The sequence below is a fragment of the Nesoenas mayeri genome (assembly GCF_963082525.1).
Source record: "Nesoenas mayeri genome assembly, chromosome: 2".
Classification (NCBI taxonomy): Eukaryota; Metazoa; Chordata; class Aves; order Columbiformes; family Columbidae; genus Nesoenas; species Nesoenas mayeri.
Window position 1 is genome coordinate 95,883,628 of NC_137543.1, and position 17,455 is coordinate 95,901,082.

Genomic DNA, 17,455 nt, shown 5'->3' on the forward strand with positions numbered 1-17,455 from the left:
AACCACACATCAATACAGTGACAGAAATAGAGCATTTGTGAATGTTGACTAAAACATGGGCACTATGTACAACAGTTTCAATCACAGTAAAACAATTGCCATGAAGATGTGCCATCAACATTTGACTGACATCACCACTTTAAATGCTCTACTAGAATTGGGGACCTGTATATCCAGGCAGACAGTTGAATGGAAGAAAGATGAACCTGTATTTTCAGATATAGCAACTTTAATAGCCTATTGCTTTGGCATAGGAAAATATGTAATCTGGAGAGAATGTAAGACAGCACTATAAATCAGAATATGCAGTGCATTTCTTCCTAGCCAGTGCAAGAAATCTGATGAGCAGAAAAAAAAGAAACTTCTTCTAAAATAAGTGTGTTAGAGATTAGCTATGAAAAGAAGACTGAATTAGAAAACACAAAGAAAGGGAAGCAAAATGAGGGCTGTATGACTAGTCTGTGGACTCTGCTGAAGGCAAGAATTAATTTCACACCAGGGAAGCGATGAAGCAGCCTGGCAAACTACACCTACAGAGAGGAGGTAGTGGTGTTAAAGGTGGAGGAGAAACGGATACAAAAACAGAAAAGAAAAAAGGTTTGTCTCGGCAGCAAAATGCATCTAATGCCACACCAGTAAGACCGATGCCTTGTACATGTGGTCCTCAGGAAAATTATGCTGTACTTTACATGGCTAAACCAGATGTTCCAGTAACTGGCTGACTTGTCTGGACTTCGTCACATGGATCAGCAACCTGTGCCATGCCTATCGGTTCAGCAACTGCACCTTATAGATGACGGAGCTCAAAGAAAAGTCATTTGATTGCACAGCAGCTTGTGAGCAGTGTCAGTTAAACCTCTCACTGAGCTTGGCTCTCTGTCTCCAAACCCTTTGCCAGGGTGACACCTCTCAGCTGTCTCGAGGAGTACCCAGGGGGTCTCTAAAGGCTCCGTGTCTGGCAGACACTGCAAATGCCATCACTGAATCAGTATTTCTGGGGGCTGGTGGGCAACCACAAGACCACCTTGGCAAGGTATGATCTAAAAAAAAAAGGAGGACACTGAGGAAATTTTGTTAGCAGACCAGTGCAAAATGGTTTAATTCCAAAGTGTTTGTAATCTTGGCCAAACACTTTTACAACATCCAGCTCATTCTCTAGTTAGGTGGTCTGGAGACTGAATTAAACCTGGGGGCCAAAATATGAAATATTTGGCAATTCTGGCAAGCTCCACACAACTATTCATGCTTCTTGTTTATCTCACAGTGTTTCTTTCCATAAAGAATGGGAAGGGGTGAAATAAACACAGTAATATTTAAAACAATAGAGCAGCTTGGATTGAGACATTACTGAGACATTAGTGCTTTTTAGGTTGGCTGTGTGTCCAAGAGCTCTCTTTCTGCTTGTGGCATCGCTTGGGAAGGAGGAGAAATGCCTTCCCATGCTTAACTCCTGCCTAAGTTTGGGGTTTGGAGCTCAAAGTGCCACTTCTCTTACCCTTGCAGCAGATGGTGGTTGTCCCAGACAAGAGATCCTTTGCAAGTTCATGCTGTTGCAAACACATTTCACCAGCATTTCGAGACAAAGCTTCCATAATATTTTCCAAGTTGATGGATATAGTTTCTTTTATACTATGGGCACAGAAGCATCAAAAATGCTCAGCCTGTTTGTGGCCATGTACAGGGCATCCACAAGGCCGCACACAAAATAGCTAATGTGTCAGTGGGTGACACTCAGGGAAACGTGGCAGCAATCTGGGTATTCACAGAACAAACAGAGTTTGTTGCTAGGACCGGTAAATGGTGTCCTTCTTGCACATCTTTTGCCCTCAACACTGCTTTCCTACTTACAGGCTTTCTATCCAAAAGGAATGGGTCTGTTGTTGCTTAAGTCACTGTCGGAGGACATGGCTCCTTCTGTCTCTTCAATATCCAAGTGCTTGGACTGTTGGTAAGAGGGGACCAGAGCATCTTTGATTTCAATTATTTTTCTTTAACTGAAAGGAAGTTTCAATATTGATTTTGAAGTTCCATACACAAAACCAGTACAGTTTTAATGCAAATCTGATGACCCAAATTCTGTTCAGGGTTTAGGATGATGCAGTCCCTCTGGCTTTGATGAGTGTACGCACTGCATAAATCTTCATGAAAGTTGGCTCGCTCTGCTTGCTTATTCGTGAGTCTAGTCATAACTTTCGCATTGACAGAGAGAATCAACAACTTGCATATGCATCCCAGGATCTACCTAAATGCATCATCACATACAGACACCAGAGCTCATGTACCCAGGGTAGGTTCTAAGTGAACAGCTAATGGCACTCCTTGCCAGATCCTCCCTCGCAGGGAAGTGAATTGTTTTCAAAACTGCAAGTAAATAATTAATATCCCACCAATAAATTAATATTGTCCTCACAGTGCTTTGAGGTAGCCTCTGATCCTGCAAACAGCTGTATCTTCATGTAGAGCTGGTTGCAGGTTCAGGGCATTCCTTGCCATGTCAAATAATTATTAGCTTTTCAACCATACCAGGGGAATCTATTTTCTTTTTTTTTTCTTTTTTTTTTTTTTCCTTTTGCATTCTGTAGGACACTCGGATGCTCATTAACATACATGTCCCTTCCAATTTCAGTCTCATTTGCTCTATGTTAACAGCTACTTTTTCATCTTTGCTCAGACAAATGATGGCCTTTGTAACCAGGAATAAAATTAGTTGCAAGTGGAAACCTGTTTTAATGAGGCCAAATTGTTGTTTAACTCCAAACGTGTAAAATATTTTTCCTCTAAATCTCCCTTAATTCCTCCCTGATATTAATTACATCTTGTCATAAACAGGCCCCTGAAATGCTCTTTTCTCCAGCAGAGTTCAAAATAGAGCCTTTTGCCAGAGCGCCATATTAATAAGGTAAAAGAAGGGCGGGTGGAAGTTCCTTTCGTATGTTTTTTCCAAAACTTCTGATTAAAATATATGAGATCACTGGGATTTATATGGACAAATTTGGCAGCTCTTCTATGTTTACTGAAACCATGACATAAATCAAAACCAAGACTCTCTCCAAGAATGCGTTATTTGTTATCAGAGTAAGTATGTGTTAGTGACTCACACATGAATAAGGTACTTCTGTTACAGCTGTTTATTAGTTTTCTTGGCTTCCATTTCTTGCACTGCCACTGCTTCACTTTGCAATCTTAGGGAAGGCTCTGTGTTTTGATTAATTCAAATGACGAGCATACATATATGTCTGTATATACATATGTACAAATATGTATAGTAATTTCCTGCTAAAATAATTTTTTGAAATCCTGTAAAAGATGAAAGGAAGATGACAGAGACTCTGCTTGCTAGCCTGCCTTCTCCTTTCAACTGTAAGCCATAGCTACTCAAGCAACATCCAGGTAGGTATGGAGTTACCATCCATGGGTCAACCCAAGTGTTTAGGTGAAGGTGGGTCAGAAGCAGCAACCATCTATCATAGCTTCCCTTCTCACCACCACCCCCAAAACTACTTATTCACTATAACAACAAGAAGGTATGGTTTCTTCATTAACCAGCAGTTCTTGCCCAGATAGTGGAAGAATTTAGGAAACTATGTGTTGTTACAGTGCCATCTGGTGATTCCCTATACTAATAAGTGGGTGAAGCTCACTCTTCAGACACCCTAGCAGCATTATTACTGGTCTGCATTACTTAGCATCCTTCCTTAGGATGTGTCATACGTGATGTCGTATGTGATTTTTTTTTTCAACCCTTTAGCGTTTATCAGTAGCAGACTGATTTTTAAGAAATGGAAGGCAAAGCGGTACTAGAGAGAGTGTTTCCTAATCAATAATTCACCAGGGGCCTGATTGTGCTGGTGCTGAATCCCTGGACAGAGGCATACACTGTTCTTGGTACCCAGAAAGTGCTAAAGGTATGTTGTTCGCATCCCATATGCATTTGTGTGGCACCTGGATTTTTCAAGGAGGTAAGTGAACATTATCAGCAGTCACTCCTCAATGAGTTACAGAAAACTTTTCCCCATGTTACTTAAAGGAAAATGAGTTGGAGATGCTTGTTTGAGATGAGTCTTGAGCAGAGCTGGGGTTAAAGCTGTGGATGCCCTTTTCTCCTGCCTGAGATCAGGACGTGTAGTCCCTCAAGGTATGACTGTTCCTAGTGTAATGTGCTGGTGTGATGCTGCTTTGGGACTTGGCACACCTCTGTCATCAGCTTTTCTGGTGATTTTGCCTGTTTCTTGTTCTTGGAAGTCGGAAGAAATATTACTTTGTTCCTTTGTAAGAGCTGAGTGTCTGTTTATCATTCTGTTCAAAAGACAGCTAAAGGTTTCACCTCATCCAGGGGGCTTTTGAGGCTGCTCTTACGTGCAGCATGTAGTCTTCATGCAGATGTGGTGTAGCTATTATTAAAATTTAGCAGTAAATGAGTTTCTGAAGCTCTTGAACCTTGTCTGAGGTGTTCACACAAACACAATTACTGTTTCCTCCGCTTTAAAATAGATTAAAACAAGACCAAAAAATCCTATCATGGGCAGAAGGCCAATTTGCCCTCTTATAACATTGTGTGTGTTTTATTAATTGAGGCAGAGGCATATAAAATTCCAAATGTTGAATCATAGAATCATTTCAGTTCGAAGAGATTGTCGGGATCATCAAGCCTAACCATAACTTAACCTAACTCTAGCACTAAACCATGTCCCTAAGAACCTCGTCTAAATGTCTTTTAAACACCTCCATGGATGGTAACTCCACCACTTCCCTGGGCAACCTCTTCCAGTGCCTGACAATCCTCTCCATGAAGAATTTTTTCCTGATATCCAATCTGAACCTCCCCTGCTACAAATTGAGGCCATTTCCTCTTGTCCTGTCACTTGCTGCTCAGGAGAAGAGACCAACCCCCTCCATGCTACAACCTCCTTTCACGTAGTTGTAGACAGTGATTAGGTCTCCCCTCAGCCTCCTTTTCTCCAGGCTGAACAGCCCCAGTTCCCTCAGCTGCTCCTCATCAGACTTGGGCTCCAGACCCCTCACCAGCTTTGTTGCCTTTCTCTGAACTCTCTCAAGCACCTCAATGTCTTTCCTGAGGTGAGGGGCCCAAAACTGAACACAGGATTCAAGGTGCAGCCTCACCAGTGCCAAGTACAATGGCACAATCACTTCTCTAGTCCTGCTGGTCACACTATTCCTGACACAACCCAGGATGCTGTCGGCCTTTTTGCCCAGCTGGGCACACTGCTGGCTCATGTTCAGCTGCTGTCAACCAAAACCCCCAGATCCCTCTCTGCCAAGCAGCATTCCAGCCACTCTTCCCCGAGCCTGTAGCTCTGCCTGGGGTTGTTGTGACCAAAGTGCAGGACCCAGCACTTGGCCTTGTTGAACTTCATACAACTGGCCTCAGTCCAATGATCCAGTGGGTCCAGATCCCTCTGTATTTCCTTCCTAGCCTCCAGCAGATCAACATTCCCACCCAACTTGGTGTCATCCACAAAATTACTAAGAGTGCACTCAATCACCTCATTCAGATCATTGATGAAAAGATTAAACAGAACTGGCCCCAATACTGAGCCCTGGGGAGCACCACTCAAGTCCATTCACCAACTGGATTTGGCTCTGTTCACCAGAACTCTTTGGGCCCGGCCATCCAGCCAGTTCTTTATCCATCCCAGAGTACACTCATCCAGGCCATGAGCTGCCACCTTCTCCAGGAGAATACTGTGGGAAACAGTGTCAAAGGCCTTACTGAAGTCTAAGTACACAACATCCACAGCCTTTCCCCCATCTGCTGGGTGCGTCACCTTGTCGTAGAAGGAGATCAAGTTAGTCAAGCAGGGCCTGTCTTTCAGAAACCCATGTTACTGGGCCTGATCACTTGGTTCTTTTTGTATGTGCCATGTGATGTCACTCAGGATGATCTGCTCCATGACCTTCCCTGGCACTGAGGTTAGACTGGCAGGTCTGTAGCTCCCTGGATCCTCCTTCTGGCCCTTCTTGTAGATGGGCATCATGTTTGCCAACTTAATTAATTGAGTGTAGTTAATTATTAATTAATTGTTGAAAAGCAGTAAAAGAATCCTCATTTCCCTCCTACCTTTTGGTGATCTATAGAAAAAGGAGGCCATTTCTCTATCGTGCTTGCTTGCTTATCCTATAGAAAATGCAGATCCCTCTTCTTCCATTCAGGTGTTAGCCTTTGTCTCCTTTGAAACGTGACAGCTCTGTCTGTCCTTAATGTCTGTGCCGCCAGCTCGCTTTCCTCCGATTCAGCTCAGTTCCAGCCTGCTGTGAATGAGGACATAAGGCAAGAGGTGTTTCTGGTCTTTTCCCAAACCTTTCTGAAAAGTCAATCTATGTGTAGTCTTTAAAGAGTCTATGCGTGCGGGTATCACAGCTCAGTGTGACAACTCCCACTACTCCAGGGAAATGGCATACAGTCGAAAATATTATTCGTATAGCTGTGATCAGTATTAACCAAAGGGCATTTTTAGAAATATATTCCCAAGAGGTAATAAAAATAGATGTTATATATGCTTCAAAATTGAAGAAAGCAGTCAGAAGCAAAGAAGGTGTGACATCTGCAGGCAGGGCCAACTCTGAGAAGAGTTTGCTGTTTAATTGGCCAAGTTAAACAAGATACAATTAGGACTAACCTGGTCCCCTAGGACTCATAAAGCCTTACTTGGAAGTTTTGGGGAGAGAGTGGGAAAGCAGTGGCTTTAATTGTGTCTTGTTTAACTTGGCCACTTTAACCACACTTCTCTGACTTGGCTTCTTTCATATATGTCACACCTTTGAACAGCTGACTAGCCTTTCTTTTTTTCCCCTAACGTAAATTTTTCTGTGTATTAACTGTTCTGAATCAGACAGAAACCATATTTGTACAGGCAAGGGAAGAGTTTCAATCTATTATATAACCAGATATGAATAATATTTTTAATATAATGGCTCAGGTTTCCTGCAGCTTAAATTCTGGAGAACAAAATGCCGCTCTGCTGGTCAACATCAGCCAAGAAGAAACTCCGCTGATCATCTGGAGACTGATTGCATATTTGTGCTCCACCTAGGGCCAAAGCCACTTTCCATACCTTCTGGGCTACCAGCTGCTCAAGTGAGCCAGTAACAAAAATTACTGACACATTAACTTTTCCACCAGCAAGAGGCTGTGGCAATCCATATGTGTGACAGAAGGTGATTCCTACAGGCTTCCTACATGTGCCTACCTGTTAGATATGACTGAGACAGTTAACACTGGAAAAGCAGAGCTGGGTGTCAAAATCCAAAAATATTTAGGCCAGTCCTCCAAATGCACATTACTATGGCTGCTCTGCCACACTGCAGAGTTTTCCTGATTAAACCAGCTCCTGTCTCTACTCTCAGCAACTGCATACATTTTGGGTAATGTGTTCTGAACAGCCTAAGCCCTGGGAGAGAATGGAAGCATGCGACTTTTGGCTAACCTTTTCCTAGGGCAACATCTTCACCACTGGAGGCCAGGGAAATTGTTTGTCAGGGAAGACTCTAAGCACAGCTGCTCTTGCCTCAGGGCAGGGCTCTGGACAAGGGTGTCTTAAGCACCATGAAACTCTGCCATTCTATGGTTTCTGGACAGAAATATTTTGACATGGGACTTTTTTTTTCTCTTTTTTTTTGTCCAGCCTTTCCTTTCAAAGGAAAAATTTGACAAATGCAGTCTTTCTTTGTAGGGAAGTTAGTCATAAGAATATTCAATTTTTCTAGCTGGTGGTGTTTTGTAAGGGAATAACAAATCTCATTGCAAGTTTACTAATTCCTCATGCCAAACACCTGATTTGGGCCCTTTAAGGCTTAGGATGTCATTTAAGGCTATAGCTAAGCTGAACTAAGTACCTATGAGCCGCTTAAAAGGGCAGTGTTACTCCTCCCTTACCTCTCTTGTCCCTGGCTACCCATCCCCTCCCATCTGGCTCTGTCTGAGCCTCCAGCGAGCCACCTCAGAGAGCTGAACCAGCACCGAGTGCCTCTCTTCTTGTGGCACAGTTATTTTTTTCCCAGCTAAGCCCCTTAAACCAGGTCCCTGTGAGGTCAAAAGAAGGAAAATTCGGCTCACATGAGCATTAGGGAGGATGGAGTGGGGGATGCGACTCCATGGACTTCTGTAACAGAGAATAGAGCACTTCATTAAGTCTGCTAGATAAATTGGGTCCTCACCATTTGGCAAAAATCTGCACGCAAAGGTCTTGGACCTTCAGGACATAAAGCAAGACTGGGCTGCTTCATCCCAGCCTCACCAAGCACCCATCGATTTATTCCTGGCTGTGGCAGAAATTGCAGGGTAGCAGCAGTTCAGGATGGAAAAAAGTGGCATGTTTGTTCTCCTCTCAAGAGTGGCTGTTTTGTAACATGTGGCATGTCGGTCATGTGAGCCAAATAGCCAAAGGGAAAAGAATTTACAAGTGCCGCTGATGGAACTGTGTTTATAAAAACAGTATGTCTCTGGATTTTTCATTTTCTTTTCTTTTTTTTTTTTTTTTCCCCTTGGAATGGAGGGAAAAAAAAAAGAAGTGGGAGAAATTTAAATATAAAGCCATAGAGATTGTGAAATTTAGCCCTCAAAATTGTTCCAAAACTTAAGATTTCTCCCACAATGGTAAATTGGCTGTGTCATACACAGGAAGTATTTGCTATTATTTCCTTGGGTTTTGATGGACAGGTATGGTTCTGGGTAAATTTGTCATTCCCAACAGTCTTGCTAGAGGGATGTGTGTGAGCAGACGTCTTGCAATGAAAATGAAAGGCCAGCATGCTTATAATAAATGTATACAATGTGAACCTCTCAACTGAGCCTTCTAGTAAAACAAGGTTTCATGCAATTCTCCTAGATGTGCCTGGAAAATTCAAGCCAGTATTTTTATACCTTGCTTATTCTTGGGAAAGAGAGCGGTAGGCCCCATTTTTGCTGGACTCAAAGCCGCAGCTCCCAACTCTTTCTATTGTTCCTCTTGTCAGTGGCAAACTTTGGGATCTCAACTCAGAAAAGAGAAGAAAAACACCCAGCTGAACACTCCTGCTCTGCAGCTGGGAACTGGGGGGAGGATGGGGAGGAGAGGGCTTTGAGTCGTCTAGCGGTGTTTATCTTTGCTTTTTTTTTTCTTCTGGTTCAGTGTAGCATGAAGCAGGATGAAGGGAGGAGAGACGGGAAAGCAGCGGAGGAGTGTGGGGGTCATGCAGGCATCCTTCCCGCACACTGTCGCCACCCGCTCCGGAAGGGCCTTATCTCACCGGCCCCAGATCAATTTGACTAATCTATTTTATCTCGCCATCTAATCTATCTGTTTGTGCTGAGCTATCCATCTGCCTCGTGGTATTGATCCCAACAGTTTGGTAATTGTATTTATAAAATGCCCTTTCACTCTCCTGGGAAGGGGAGTTTTGTGTCAAGGCAGATGGGGGGGTAAGGGGTGGAAGTTGCACACTCCGCTGCTCCTGATGGCAAAACACCCGTCACTTGCTACGATCCCTCCAGCCCTCCACTTCTTCCTCCACATGCAGCCCCTCCTCATCCTCCCCAGCTTTGAAGCATTGGACATGAGCAGGTCCTCAGCCCTGGGGAGCATAGGGCCGTGTGTGATGGCAGAGGAATGGCTGCCAGTACCAAACCCCTCTGTGGAAAACAGAGAGGTGTCCATCTCCAGCCTTTTGCAAAGGAGCATGTTCCAAGCTGAAATACATCTGTTTCCAATGCTTAGCTAGAGCAGGGTGAGAGTGCCAGGTCATCTGAGGAAAAAAAAAAAAAAGAGTGAGAGAAGTAAGTAGGATATTCGTGATTTGGAAGGAAAAGTCTTTTTATCCCCACACAAAGTCAAATTTAATCCAGAGATGAGCAATGACAACTTCCAAGCGTAAACAAACACTTAGACATGCTCATGAACATCCTCTGGATAAATATCTGCACAGCAACGGAGCCTCCTCCTGACTGCAGGAACTGGCTGCCACACGAAGTCCTCAGCAGTTTGCTGTGGTTGTTTCTGTTTGTCCCTATTTAGGCAGAAACCCATTCTCTGCGCAAGGCTGGGCGTTTTCTCAGCTGCATTTTATTTAGAAATAAAGACTTATTTCAGTCATAAGTATACCTACATGTGGGTCCACACTTTAATTGTAGAGAACACTATATACCAGCAAAGTTTCCTCCATGATGAATGTGTGCGTGGTTTTGTGTGTCCATGTCTGTGTCTTCTCCTCATTTTCCATCTCTGGAACATATCACATCTCACCTCTGAGATATGTGGGGAGAGTAAAGGACACTGGGGTCATGCTGGTCTCTGTTTACAGACTTCCTTCCAACTTCTTCTCAAGCAGGAAGTGGTTTGTGATTAGCTTCATTTTTTTCAGGTCAGTATAAGACTTTTATCATGTATTTATTGTGCATGAATAACTAGCTAAACACTGGAGACCTATCACTTCCATTCAGTGATATTTCCCTGTGCCAAATGCAGTAACTTCTGAATTGCACATTGAACAAAGATTTTGGGATTGCAGGGAATGCAGCGGGCATTGGTGGGGAGAATGCAAATGTTTCCCAGTTTGGTGTACTGGGAAAGGCTGGTTTGCAGGAAGGCGAGAGCACCAGGCTGCCACTTTCTGCTGCTGCTTGCTTTCTAGCAGACGAAGAGGTTTAATTTGCTGTATGAGGAGACAGCCTTCGAATCTAGGTGCTGCAGCCAGGCAGTGTCTATATGAGACCCTGCTGAGCAGTGGTAACTATGAGCTGGGGATATGAAATGTCTCAGTTATTGCAGCAAGGGATCCTGAGCATGCTAAAAACACTTTCATTGACCATAACACCTAAAAGCCCCTTTTAATTGCTGGCAAATCCCTTTGCTCATGGAAAGATTATACACCCATTAAAGTGGCCTATTACCCCTCTCCCTGCTCTCAGCAGAGCCACAGAAGCCGGTAGCCAGTGCAGAGCCAGACCTCCTGGCTACAGCCCCATAGAAGAGGGTCACATCTCTGCATCTTCTTATGATTCGGTCCATCGCCAGTTATTTGCCTTTCATGAGCAAGTGTAAAAGTAAGATTGAATTTAAAAACATTATTAAAATGTGCTGGTTGTCTAAACTGGCATTTATAATGCAATTTCATAAAGTTTTATATTGACAGTGTGAGAGTTTAAAAGGCCCTTTCTGATTAACAAGGCTCAGAATTGCTCCTGTGGTTATGTTTTAAGACAGAGAATAAAACGCTTGAAACAGCAGAAATCATAATTTCCCAATATTACCAGTGGCCTTGTTGTTCTGAAATATTGAGACTGTGATCACCAGATCCCCGTCAGCTTCCCCTGGTGACTGATCAGAGACTGGTGGCTGCTCTGCTCCAGAGGTGGGTACAGCTGACAGGGTGGGACCGTGGCCAAATTATACTTGGGCTGCTCCTGCTCTTATCCAGGCAACAGGGACCACAGCAGTGCCAGACCCCTGCCTGAGCCATGTCCCACATGCTCATGTTCGCACCACCTTTGCTGTCCCCAAGAAGTTCAGCAAACTCCACGAGGTGGGAATTAATGTTTGCATTCCTGCACCCATGGACAGTTGTGCTTTTTACCCTCTTCCAGTTCTTACTATCTCACTAGGCAAAACCAAACCAAATGTGCTGTATCTTCACTGAAGACCTCCCTGCACCCCACATTTTGGCAGCCCACCCCCAAACAGCAATGCAAGAGTCATAGTCTCATAGAATCATTTAGGCTGGAAAAGACCTTCAAGATCATTGAATTCACCCATTAAGCTAGCACTGCCAAGTAATCGCTAAACTGTGTCCCTAAGTGCCACATCTACATGTCTTTTAAACACCTCCAGGGATGGTGACTCCACCACTTCCCTGGACAACCTCTTCCAATGCCTAACAACCCTTTTCATGAATAATTTTTTCCTAATATCCAATCTAAACCTTCCCTGATGCAACTTGAGTCCATTTCATCTCGTTCTATCACTTGCTACTTGGGAGAAGAGACCAACACCCTCTATGCTACAACCTCCTTTCAGGTAGTTGTAGACAGTGATCAGGTCTCCTCTCAGCCTCCTTTTCTCGAGGATAAACAGTCCCAGTTCTCTCAACTGCTCCTCATGAGATTGTGCTCCAGACCCCTCACAAGCCTTGTTGCCCTTCTCTGAACTCTCTCCAGCACCTCAATGTCTTTCTTGTATTGAGAGGCCCAAAACTGAACACAGTATCTAAGACCCTCAGGACACCTGTGTGAAGCTCAAGCTCTCCAAACACTAGCGTTAACAGCGAAATAACAGATTTACTGGCCGAGTAGAAGAGCAGATGCAGGCAAAAATCCTCATTATGTGGGCTGTGCAATGGAATTGGCCACATAGATACTGGCTTCTTTTCAGAGCTGCCTCTGACTGTGACATAAATTTCATCTGTGCAGGCACATCGTGGAAAAGGTGATTATTTCTCTTTTTGTTATTTAGAGGTAGATGATGTCCCTTTATCCAAATCACACTCTTCTCTGTGCCACACATAGTAAAAACTGGCAGGAAAATTGTAAGTCCTCTCACTGTCATCATTATACATTTACCTGGCACTTTAATTGCAGATTATTTTTCTGTTTTGCCTGAAGTTGATTTTACAGGTTTGGTTCACTTGCCCATCATCAGCACATTCCTTGGGGACTAGCAGCATATCATCATGATCACACTGGCTCACCTGGAGGAAGGCTTTGGGAGCAGAGTGCTGAAATACATAAAGCAGCGTCTGCTCTTTTACTTAGGCAATAAATCTATTGCTTTATTATTGCTGTTGGGAAACTCAGAGCCAAATTCTTTGCTGGCAAAACATTGACTTCGGTGGAGTTCAGCCAACAGAGAGTTTAGCTTCCTATTTTTGTTCCAATTTGAAGACTGTGTTCAGCCCAATTGTTGTTATTGTTTTGCTTTTTAGCTCTTCTAATTTAAAATAATTATGTGTTGTGGGTTGGTAGTTTTTTGGTTTTTGTTTTTGGGTTTGTTTTTTTTTTTAGCTATAATTTCTTCTCAATACGTCACATCTTTTGTAGCAGTCAGAAATAAAAACAATGATGCTATTGCTACCTCTCCTGTCCTTTGTTTAGGAGTTATGAAACTCGAGGTCTCGTCCAAAGGCCGGGCTTAGCCTGGGCTGAGCACGGCTTGGCGTGACCTGCTGCCTGGGCAGGCGGCAGCACTGCCAGAGGCTGCCTCCAGCATGGGGACCTGGGGATGAGTTCACAGCTGGTTCCTGCGGGACACTCAGGACACTCAGCTGGGTTTTCTAGTAACACAGCAGCTCCCCAGTAACCCTCATCTCAGCCCCTCACAGAGTCGCAGAAATGGAACTTGTGACTCGTCCGGGCAAGTCCCGTACCTCAGGTACCTGGCACAAAGTCACTAAGTCTTTTGCTCCAAGGGCTATTATTAACTCCCTCTTTGTATAGGGGCTGGCACCCAGCTTAGTTGGGGCCTGTAGCTATTCCTGAAGTATAAATGTTATTTATAGAGTGCAATTAAACTGAGGTTTATAATGTAAACTGCCGCCAGAACCAGGGTATGTACCAAAGTGAAAGGGCGTCTTGTGAGACATTTTAGAGAACCAACAGCACAAAGTTTTAAATGCCTGTTAAACAAAGAGAAGGCTTTCTGGGAGAGGTGAAGCAAGCCAAACAGCAAACGATCTGGTTTCGAGAAGTAGCTCTCTCCTGAGAAAACTAATTAAACACAGGTGCAAGCCGGAGGTGGGATTGTGACGATCTTGTCTTGTCTTGTCTTGTCCACTCCTGACCGGTGACAAGGCCGTGGGCTCCCCTCTTCCCAATGCTCTCATTAAACACTCAGAGAGAACAACTCACTGTGTCTTAGCACACCAAAGACGACCTAGACAACACCCTGTAAGTGCCTTGCGGAGGAAGACTAAAGCAAATGCATGTAAACGTCACACCCTGCTATTTCACAAAATCACAGAATCACAGAATGGTTGGAGTTGGGGTTGGAAGGGACGTCTGGAAATCATCTTGTCCAACCCACGTGCTAAAGCAGGTTCACCCAGAGCAGATCACACAGAAATGTGTCCAGGCAGGTTCCAAATGTCTCCAGAGAAGGAGACCCCACAGCCTCTCTGGGCAGCCTGTTCCAGTGCTCTGGCAACCTCAAAGTAAAGAAGTTTCTCCTCGTATTCAGATGGAACCTCCTGTCTTCAGTCTGTGCCCATTGCCCCTCATCCTATTGTTGGGCACCACTGAAAGGAGTCTGGTCCCATCCTTTTGACACCCACCACTAAGATATTTATAAACATTGATGAGATTCCCTCTCAGCCTTCTCTTCTCCAGGCTGAACAGACCCAGTTCTCTCAGTCTCTCCTCGTAAGAAAGATGTTCTAGGCCCCTCATCATCTTTGTAGCCCTCTGCTGGACCCCCTCTCATAATTCCTTGTGCTTCTTCAAGTGGGGAGCCCAGAACTAGATACAGTGCTCCAGATGTGGCCTCACCAGGGCAGAGCAGAGGGGGAGGAGAACCTCCCTTGACCTGCTGGTCATACAGCTGTACAATTGTACTGGTTATACAGTTCTTGCATCACACTCAGGGCTGGATTCCCCTGGGGCTTCCCCTGTTCCCTCACCTGGAGAAAGTACTCAAAGGAGCAGGCTTTGCCCCCACAGAGGCCCTAAGCACCAGTTAAACCTCTGGGCTTCTCCATCTTCCCATCTTTTGAAACAGGCAAACAGCTGGAATCCCATGACGCAGGCCGTATGAACTTTTGGAGTATGTTTTCACTGATATAACATTGATTTTACTAGGATCAATATAAATATTACTTTAGCTTGCAACTGCTAATTATATCAACATAAACTTAATTTATAGTGATGATCACAGTCCTAAAGCTGTGCTGCTGCCAACCCTCACAAACTGATACTTCGAGACATCATGTAAACCCAGCCATTAGCAATAAAGTAAATGTTCCCGTTAGACATTACTGATACTGGCTAAAGAACTTTTTAATTGACTTCTTACAATTTATGGCAGATGGTGCAGACTGTGTGCTTAAATTCAGCATTCTTTTTCATTATTTCTATCTGCCGCTGCTTAGATAGATTCTGGTTTTATACTAGATAATGTGACATTATGTACTTGAAATTGAAAAGACCGAGGTTGTGCCACTTGGAAAGAAGATAAACAAGAGGGCTCAAGATAAAAGTCTATGAAAGAACAAACAGCATAGAAGAAGTTGAATGTGAGCACCTCTTTCCCACCCACTAAAATGAAGATACTGAAATAGTAATTGAAATCAAAAGATGGTAAGTTCAGAAGTAGTGAAAGGGTTTTTAAAGGGTTTTCCCCTGTAAACAGAATGTGAGAACTTGGTTACTAGAGCAAATCACTAAGGCCAAGAATTCAGCAGAGAAGGCTATGCTTCAAGATAATGTACCCAGGAAAGAATATAACGCTTTAAGGTCCAATAGCATAAACTGCTCTCTAACAAGCAGGAGTTAGGATGATATCCTCACAGAGGCTGGATTAGACAGTAAGGGTTTCCTTCTCCCTCTCCACTGAAGCATCTAGCAACAGCCATAAGGAGAATAAAATAATCAAATGACTTTTAATCAAATGGCTTTTAGTCCTGGAAGTTTCTACATTTGAGATAAAGTACTTGAATGTCAGATGCTCTGCTGTTGAATGAAAGGTAAGAAAAGTATATTGTATGGGAGATTTTCGGTGCCCCTGTCCACAGAGAAACTCCACAGGTATCAATGAAATAGCATTCTTGAGTGGCACAGAGAATATGGCAGTGTGCCAGAAGGTAAATTACTACAATAAACTTGGGATTTGAAGGTTAGGGGGCAGTAAAATAACGTGTAGGCTACCGTGGGTTAGAGGCAGCACCGAGGAGTGGGTAGGGCAGGGAAAAATCCCACTGGATGAGACTAACAGCAGGATTTGTGGGGTTTTATTTCTCAAATTAATCACAGTGACAAAGTATCATACCTTAGAGCAGCACTTGGAACAAGAAGTGAGTTCATAGTCATGCACCAAACTGATGGAGTTTTTGGGTTGTATTTAATGGTAGATATTTATATGGCAATAGATATGTACTTATGTGTATGTGTGTGTGGCTTATCTAGAAAATGTATGTTTCTATTTACATGTATGTAAATATTTATATTACTTATGTGTGTATATACTATTTATATGACATCACTTATATGATGCATAGTCATCACATCAAAAGGTAACTTCATCTGCCTAGGCCAGAGGTTTAAAATGGTATATAAACACATTTTTGAAAACATACTCTATTGTAGCTGAGACATATCCATAGCTGTCAACATATGAGACATTTGTAAAGGACAAATCTCCAAATAAGCCAGAGGGCTTAAGGTTAACAAGTTTTGGAAACTGCAGGTGGTGTTTCTAAATACTGTGTAACTGAAGTACTGCAGCAGAGGCAGGTAACATCTTCCTGTGAGATGAGCACAGGGGAAGGACTCTGCCCTCACCAGGGATCTCCTGCACAGAACTCTGCTTTTCCTCTTATAGATGGGTGTTTTAAAATGTACCCTTAAAAAAGAAGCAATGAATAGGAAAGCATACTTGCTAAGGAGCCCTCTCAGGTTACCATAAATCTGGATTCTCTGCTAAGATTTATTTCACCAGCTTATGGAGTGTTTATTGATCTATATTTAGTTTTGTCAAGGACTCTGCTAACCATGGTTTCATCCACAGTTGATTATTCAGATGAATTGATTAGAAAAGTATCCAGATGAAGCTGTTTGCTTTGCACAGTTTCGTCTGCATCGCTGTCACACAAAATAGTCTGTACGCTAAATGGCAGCAAGTTCTCAAGATTATTCTGTTTTGGCAGATTTTCAGAAAGTTTTCTGTGTTTTGCCTACCTGATTTGCTGTCTGTTGAATCTGATGACATTTGTTTGCGTGCAGCTGGGGGAATTTAAAAAAAACCTGCCGATTACAAGTATGTGTGCTGTTCTCATGTGGTGGCTCCTGTGTGTGTGCTGCAGATACAAGCTGAATTCCTCCACAAGTGTTCATCCCCGTCTTGCTGACTGAGACACTCAGGTATGTAACCACGTGGGTATCTTTTAATGTATGATTTACTCTCAATTTAATAGTACTTGCACTGGCATTCAGCTAATTTTCTGTGCTTGGGTTTAGAGCTGAAGATTGCAGCCGTGGATAGATCAGACTCACAAACCAAATAATTTTCTGTGTAGCAGGGTGAATTTATGCTTCAATTATCTGATTTCCAGGTTCTGTCACCTGTTGGTTTTTAGGTCTAAATACCCCATCCTGAAAAAAAAAAAAAAAAAAAAAAATCAAACAAGAAGAAAGTAACCATTGAATCAAGTTATAGTAAGCAAAGGAGAGATTTTAACTCCTTGTAAGTTCAACGGCCCATTTAATGGCATAAGACATTTGCCATTATAGTGAATTTCCTGTTCTGCAGACAGAACTCCC